Here is a 9,244-nt window from a genome sequence, read left to right as displayed (position 1 = left end):
TTATTATTATTATTATTATTATTATTATTATTATTAGTACTACTACTACTATTATTATTAGTATTATTATTGCTTCTATTATTATTGTTGTTGTTTATAATTATTGTTTATAATTGTTGTTTATAATTTGTACAATTAACCTCCCTGTGGTTCGACCCCGGTCTTGCCGGGTTATTTATTACTTCGACACTCCTGCACTTGGGAGAAGACATCAATCTTTTAGTCGTGTCAAGTTTTTGGCGCCGTTGCCGGGGAGGTAAGTTCTTGTATAAATTATAGTATTTATTTTATTTTCTCTTTTCACTTTTCTTGTATATAACTTTGTTTCTTTTCTTTTGTTTCTTTTTATTTTGTTTTCTTCCTCCTTCTTTTGCTTTGTTGTTCTTCTTTTTATTTTATTCCTACACGTGCATGAGAGTGTGGTCACGTACATCAAGTGGTAGACTTTGTAGGGTATCCTCATCATTTTCAGAAAATATGGCCGAAGAAGATAATCAATCACTTCATAATGAGAATAATGAGAATAACCGTGCTAGAACACTTAGAGACCACATGAATCCCACAAGAACAAGTGCACCATCATGCATAGTTTTTCCTCCTGATGCATCTCATTTTAATTTTAAACCAGGTATTATTCAACTTTTACCTTCTTTTCATGGTTTGGAATTGGAAAATCCATACTTGCATTTAAGGGAATTTGAGGAGGTGTGCAACACATATAATAATTTAAATTGTAGCATGAACACCATCAGATTAAAGCTTTTTCCTTTTTCATTAAAAGATAAAGCTAAAACATGGCTACAAAATTTAAGACCAGGATCCATTCGTGCTTGGGATGAAATGCAACAACAGTTTTTAAAGAAGTTTTTTCCATCTCATAGAACAAACTCTTTCAAAAGACAAATCACTACTTTCACTCAAAAACCAGGAGAAACATTTTACCAATGTTGGGATAGGTATCGAGACTTGCTTAGTACTTGCCCTCATCATGGTTTTGAAACATGGAGATTGGTTTCACATTTCTATGAAGGGTTAACACCTAAAGATAGGCAAATGGTTGAATTGATGTGCAATGGAACTTTTGAAGATAAAGACCCTGATGAAGCAATGGAGTACTTAGACTTGTTAGCTGAAAATGCTCAAAATTGGGACACCGCGGGTACTTATGAGGCACCGAGTAAAACTCAACCTCATACATCTAGTGGAGGTATGTACAACCTTAGGGAAGATCATGACCTTCAAGCCAAGTTTGCATCTTTAGCTAGAAAAGTCGAGGCACTAGAATTGAAAAAGAGTGGTCAATTAAAATCTGTTGAAAACATTGTGTGTCAAATCTGTGAAACAAATGAACACTTAACCAATGATTGTCCAACCTTGCCTTCTTTTAAAGAATGTCTCCATGAACAAGCCCATGCTTTAAACTGTTTTCAAAGGGCCAACCAGAACCCATACTCCCAAACATACAACCCTGGTTGGAGAAATCACCCAAATTTCAATTGGAAGAGTGAGAACAACAATGCACAAACTTCACAACCACCGTTTCAAGCACACCATAATTTCCAAAATTCTCATGGATATGCACCTTCTTATGCTCCACCTTCTAGAAGAAATCTTGAGGAAACATTGCATGCATTCATTGAAAAGCAAGAGACAATTAATACTCAACTTGTTCAAAACATGACAGATTTTAAAGATACTCTTGCTAAATTAACATCTGCTCTCAGTTTCCAAGAGAAAGGTAAGTTTCCATCTCAAACACAACAAAATCCCAAAGGGCAATACAATGCAAATGCAAGTAGTTCCGGAAGCCAACACATGGATCAAGTCAAATCAGTCACTACTCTGCGCAGCGGTAAGGTTATTGAAAAACCCTCTCTTGAACCTTATGAGAAAGATGATGAGTCAATCTCTGAGGGTAAGGAAGGGGTTGAATCTGAAAATTGCAAAGAAACGACTGATTCACCACCAGCACTTCCATTTCCTCAAGCCATGACCAAACAAAGGAAAGTTAATCACAACTCTGAAATTTTTGAAATTTTCAAACAGGTAAGGATCAATATACCATTGTTGGATGCTATTAAACAGGTTCCTTCCTATGCTAAATTTTTGAAAGATCTATGCACTGTGAAGAGGAAACTGAATGTGAAAAAGAAAGCCTTTTTAGCTGAACAAGTAAGTGCCATTCTTCAGAACAATAATGCTTTGAAATATAAAGACCCTGGTTGTCCTACAATTTCTTGCTTTATTGGAGAGCATAAAATTGAAAGAGCCTTACTTGATCTTGGTGCTAGTGTGAATTTAATTCCATATTCAGTTTTTCAGAGTCTCAATCTAGGTGAGTTAAAACCAACTTCTATATCTCTTTTACTTGCCGATAGATCTATAAAAGTGCCTAGAGGAATAATTGAAGATGTGTTAGTACAAGTCGATAAATTCATTTATCCTGTGGATTTTATTGTCTTGGACACAGAACCTGTTGAAGCATGTAATTCATTTCCTGTTATTTTAGGACGTCCATTTCTTGCAACTTTTAGGACGTCCGTTTCTTGCAACCTCTAACGCATTGATTAATTGTAGGAATGGACTGATGAAGCTATCATTTGGAAACATGACATTGGAGATGAATATTTTCAACATTCGCAAGCAACCTGGAGATGATAATGATTTACAAGAAGTAAATCATATTGACGAATTAGTTTATGATCAACTTGAATCTACTTTAAGTAAAAATGAATTGGATGAATCTGAAGATTTGCAAATGATTTATTCTAAGGACGAAATCACGGATGAAACAAGCACTGAAAATGTTGATCCGAATCTTTTGTCAACAGTGACAGCAGATTCGACATTTGACATCACACCAATTGATGATTACTTTCGACATCTGACATCACACCAATCGATGATTACTTTCCTAACGAATCCTTACTTTCTCTTAGTCCAATGCCTTGGTATGATAAAAATATCAATTTTCTTGCTTTAGGAGATTTGCTAGCTGATTGGAGTACCCAAGACAAAGAAAAGTTTTTGAACGAAGTGAAGAATTTTTACTGTGATGACCCTAACTTCTTCAAATATTGTCCTGATCAAATATTTCAAAGATTCCTTCCCGACAATGAGGTAAGTAGTGTCATTAAACTTTGTCATTCTGAAGCATGTGGAAGTTATTTCTCGTCAAAAAAGACGGCTACAAAAATCTTTCAAAATGGATTTTATTGGCCCACCATGTTCAAAGACACGCATGCATTTTGCAAAACTTGTGAAAATTGTCAAAAAATTGACACTGGTCAAAAAGTTTTGTTTTATAATTCTCAACTCTATTCATTCCCTAGAGAGCTAAGATCAAGATGGAACAATCCTTATGGGGCCTGTGATATTGAGAATACAATGAATGACAATATTTTTAAGGAAAATGGACATCGTTTGAAAGCTTACTTTGATAATTTTCCTAGTGAAAATGAATCAGCTGGTTTGAATGATCTTGTAGATAAAGGTTGATTATTTTGTTTTTCTCACATTTTCTTTTTTGTGTTTCTTTTTGAGTGATTTTTGCTAGTTTCTCACACCCCGGTCAAATGGCGGACAACGGTACTCCGTGACTTAAGTCGGTTCTTTCAGTTTCCCATAATAACTGATATTTGTATATATATTTGTGCAATTCTTTGAATCTCTCTTCTAATTCTCATATGAAAATGGACATTAATCTTGAAAAATTTTCCAATTCTCATTTGAAAATGGACACTAATCTTGAAAAATTGAAAAAGTATTTTCCCACTCTGCCTCAGAATGCGATTACAAAAATTTACCGTGCTAGATGTGCAAGATTGAGATTGTTAATGAATCATGGAATTCCTGAGGATATTCACTGGTTGATTGAAGCAAAGGTCAAATTATCAGGTGAGTCCTCTAATTCTTTCATTTCACATATGCCTGGAACAGGTAAAAGCACTTTTGCAAAGAAACGTCGTGCAAAACAACTAGAAGTCTGTCATCGATGTGCTAGATGGACTTATAATACACAATGTCGTTCTTTAGGAATGGTATCTATAAATTGTGAAGATAAAATACAATTCATTAAGGATGGCCTGAGTAACGAGTCTTTAGATAATCTTTTATTGACTCTTGAGACGCATCCTAGTGGAGATGTGCATCGTGCAATTCATGATTTATGGCCACTATTTCATAAAGAACATGATCGCCCTAGTCTTGGGAATCTAACTAAAACAGACCCTGTTTGCCAGTTTTTAAGAAAGCTGGATGGGAAGCCTATCCCCGACCCATAGAGGGCGTTTAAGCCGTTCTTGGACGTAAAACCAAGGGAAGATGTGAGCCACAATCACAACTACCTGTACATACACATGCTTGGTTTTATTATTGTGTTTTGTTGTTTCTTATATTTGTTTCAGTGTGTTTTAGGTTTGTTAGTGTTCGTTATTTCAAGTGATATCTTCTATACTCTATCTTTCTACCTTAGAACATTGAGGACAATGTCTCGTTTTGGTTGGGGGGAGAGGGTAGTAGTTGATAAAAAAAAAAAATTATTTTTCATTTCATAAAGCATGTGCATAATTGTTGTTACTAGGATGGTAGAGTAAAAGAGTTCTTTTGTTAAAGTGACTCTTGAGACGCATCTTAGTAATCATTCTTAACAAGGTCTATTATAATACTTCCTGAAATATTCAGGTTTACAAACTCTCGTATTGTTATTACTTAATTTTGCTCATATACTTATTTAACATGTATTCTTAAACCTTAATTTACACACACACATTTTAACATATGATTGTGGGTTGCATATTGGATTATTACATTATTTATGTTCTTTTGTTAAAGGTAACAACTAAGGGAAAGGGATTGTATATAATTAAAAAGAAAAAAAGAAAAAGAAAAAAAAATGATGATAATAAAAATGTAGATAAGTTTGGTTTCGTAGCCTCCCTAACCTAAGCAATTAAGCCCGAAGGGGTGTTTTAACACCTAATACCCTAAAGTCAACTGACTTGGGAGCTATTGGCTCAACGCTTGTTACCTGGGTTGAGAAGAAAAGCTTAAGGAAATCAAGCATTGCACTATCTACATATCAGTATCTGCGACCCGAGTTACTAAGCTGGTAGGGGTGTCTTAACACCTAATGCCCTAAGACCAACTAGTCTGGGAGTCATTAGCTAAAAGCTCGTTACATGGGTTAAAGATGCATGATGTTTTTAAATTATATGTATATATATTTAAAAAAAAAAAGAAAAAAAAGACAAAAATAATAATCCCAACCAAGGAAGTTAACCTTAAACATTAGAACAAAAATTTTGTTTTCTTCTAAGAAAAGCCCCATAATTATGTGTTGATACATTGAGCACAAAAGAAAGGTTTATTAATATCTTGTTAAGAGGTATTGAGCAGATATATAAATTTAATGAGAGTTTGTTTATTTGGATAGATTAATGGAAGTTAAATGATGAATACCTTGCTTTGTGGAATTTGCAAATTGTTTTTCTATTTTACGCTTTGATTACTAGGGACTAGTAATAAGCTGGTTGGGGGGTGTGATTAGTACTTAAAAGTGCATTTTTATCATGGTTTTATATCATCATTTTGCACTTCAAGTATCAATAACTCCTTAACCAAATCATGTTTTATAATAATATATCTAATAATATAAGATACCTTTAATTTGTGGTAAATGTTCATTTTAAATGCAGTCCTATCACATAAATGAAAGGATTGATTGATGACTTTAAGAACTTAAATTGCAAGGATAAAGAGATGGCCAAACTTAGAAAAGAGATGTCGGTGCAATCCAAACTGGAACACTGTTCGGTAATTGGGTCATATCTGGAGCTATATATCTCAGATTTAGTTCCAATTTATATGGATGGAAAGGTAAGACATAGGCCTACAACTTTCATATGGAGCCCAAGATCTAAAAAGGCCATTTTCAAGTCCAAATTGTAGCAACAACAAAGAAGCCCGAATCTGTCTTCCAGCCCGAGCACTGTTCAGTATTTTGGCCATATCTGGAGTTCTAGAAGTCCAAATGAGCTGAATTGTTTACACAAGAAAGCTGAGACAATTGCCTACAACTTTCATGTTTGCAACTGGCTCCAATTTTGACGTTATCAATGACGTTTTTGGGCAGACAAGAGAAGATAAGGATTGTCACCAAGACAAAAATTGGCCACCCACTTATCAATTAGTCATCAAATCAATAGTTTCCAATTTTGGCCTATAAAAGGAGGCATTTTCCATGCATTTAGGCATCTTGGTTTCCAGATCAAGATCATGCTCTTCCTTTCTCTCTTTGTATTTTTTGTAATGTTTATGCTTTGCTTTCATTAATATTAAGTTTATGCCTTTCATTTCCTTTCCTTTACTTAGTTAACTTTAATGTTCTTATTTTGTTTATCTATTTTTCTTTCTTTCATTATGTCTAGCTAAGTTAATTAAGTCAAGGTGAAAAGGTTACACTAATGGTGTAAGAAAAAGTATAATGTAAACTTAATATGGACTTTAATGTTTGATACTAACATGTTTCATATTTGTTATCTTGTTCACTCTTTAATACTTTGCTTGTTAAATGACTAATCTTGATTGATTTATGTTGTATACCACTCGGTACAACAAATGCTTGGCACTTTCATAGCCCATAATGTATGGTATAAACGACACCTGAGCTATGAAAGGAACTTGATTTGTTGTTAACATAAGTTATAATCATGAATGCTTGACGAGATTTACAAGTATTAGCATTAATCGAATAAAATGACTAATGTAATCATGTTAACAATATATAATCTGATTGGAACCTCCGTTATGTGTGGTTTCCAATTGAATAATAAGAGTTTATACTATACTTGTTTAACATACCATTAGTGGATCCTCTAGCCCATTCTATATTCTTGTTATTACTATTATTATCGTTGTTGTTGTTATTCTTATTGTTGTTGTATTATTGTTATTTATAACAATTACTCTTTTCTAAATTTGACCTTCTCTTTGTCCTTTCAATTTCAGTACTTAATCTCATCAATCAATCCTTTCATTTATGTGATAGGCCTGCATTTAAGATGAACATTTACCAAAAATTAAAGGTATCTTATATTATTATATATGTTATTATAAAATATACTTTAGTTAAGGAGTTATTGATTCTTCAAGTTCAAAATAATGATATAAAACCTTGATAAAAATGCACTTTTAAATACTAATCAGATTGCATTTTCAATTTTTTATCTATAAAATCATCTCTTTCTTCTCTTTATTTATACTCAACTCATACATTCAACAAATATAAAAATGTGTAGAAATGGCAGGCTTCTCAAGTCATCACATAAGAAATATTTATGTTTTTGATGAAACCAGTTCTAGGAAGGAAATAAAGTTTTTAAAATCAAAAAATCATCTTGGTTAGGTATTAATTGAGAGAAAAATTCATTTAGTGTATGGGGGAGGCAGCTTTAGGTTAATAAGGGGTGTGTCAATAACTATATTTTTATGAGGTAGTCAAGTTTTGGAGGTCGTCCCCAAAGCTTTAGCAAAATAGAACATCATTGGAAAAATAATTGGAGAGGAACTACATGTCTCCACAATATCTGATCGAATGAATGCAATGTTTAAACATGCTGATGTCTTTATTGTCTTACCAGGTGGTTTTGGCACAATGGAAGAGATTTTTTATATTTTCTCTTGAGCCCAACTTCACATTTACCATAAACCTATATGTTTGCTCAATGTTAATGGTTTTTATGATAAATTATTGTCTTTTTTTATCATGCCATGAAATAGAATTTTCTAACATCTTCCGCACGACAAATCATAATCTCTACTACTTCTGCTGAACAATTGATTGACCAAATATAATCTTTCATCCCTGTAATTGATCCCTCCATGAGTCGTATAAATTGGTCAACTAAGAAAAACCGTAAAAAGCTTAGATTGGATTTAAGCCTTCGTTTGTGAAACCTTGTGCCTTTTGTTTTATTAATAGCATATTATTTTATTTTGTTTTTTCTTATATTTCTTTAAGTGTGTTTTAGGATTGTTAGTGTTCGTTGTTTCATGTGATATCTTCTATACTCTATCTTTTTACCTTAGGATATTGAGGGCAATGTCTCGTTTTGGTTAGGGAAAATGGTAATGGTTGACATTAAAAAAACTTTGTTTTTGCTATTATTAAAACCATTTGACAAAACTCTTATTAGGATTACAAAGTAAGAAGGAATTTTATTAACTCTTGAGATGCATTTTGGTAAACATCTTTCAATGGTTATTTGTAATATTCATAACAAGATCTATCACACACTTCTCACAAAATATTCAGATTTATAAACTCTCGATTTATTATCACTTGATTATGTTCATATACTCATTTAACAAGTATTCTTAAACCTTCATTCTCACACACACATTTTAACATGTGATTGTGAGTTGCATATTAGATTATTACATTAAGTATATTCTTTTGTTAAAGGTAACAGCTAAGGGAAATGATTAGTGTATAAGAACAATCCTATATTTGCTCCTCATTTCATCTTCTCACTCTCAGGATTCTTCTTCCATTTGTAAACCCCTCCACAACACCTTGACCAAGGAAATCTTTTTATTTTTGTGTAATTTTTTAATTTGATCAAGAATTCTCACAGGTTTGACTTCTATAGTTAATTCTTTATTAACTTCTATTAGAACTTGTGGTAGCACCCGAGATGGATTTATTTCAGCTTTTCTTAGCATTGATACATGAAACACATCATGTATTTTGACTAGATGTTGGGGCAAGGCTAGTTGATAAGCTACTAGGCTAATTCTTTTCACGATTTCATAGGGCCCAATGTTTTTTGGCACTGACTTTCTTTTCATACTAAATATTAACAAGTGTTTTCGAGGAGCAACCTTCAAGCACACCCTATCCCCTATATTAAACTCAAGAGGTCTCCTTCATCTATTGGTATAACGTTTTCATTTGTCTTGAGCTGCTTTTATTCGATCCCTTATAATTCTAATCTTTTTTAATGTATCCTGAACAAACTTGGGCTTCATTAAATTCTGATCCCCTACTTTTTCCCAACATACTAGAGTCCGACATTTTCTGCCATACAAGGCTTTATATGGAGCCATCCTTATGGTAGCTTGATAGCTGTTATTATATGTGAACTCCACGAGAGGTAAATAATCCTCCCAATTTCCACCAAACTCCATAGCACATGCCCTCAATAAATCTTCTAGGGTCTGAATTGTCCTTTTAGATTGTCTG

Source organism: Populus euphratica, unplaced genomic scaffold (assembly GCF_000495115.2).
Source record: "Populus euphratica unplaced genomic scaffold, PopEup_1.0 scaffold753.1, whole genome shotgun sequence".
NCBI lineage: Eukaryota > Viridiplantae > Streptophyta > Magnoliopsida > Malpighiales > Salicaceae > Populus > Populus euphratica.
The sequence above is the reverse complement of the archived record's forward strand: the minus strand, read 5'-3'. Positions refer to the sequence as shown.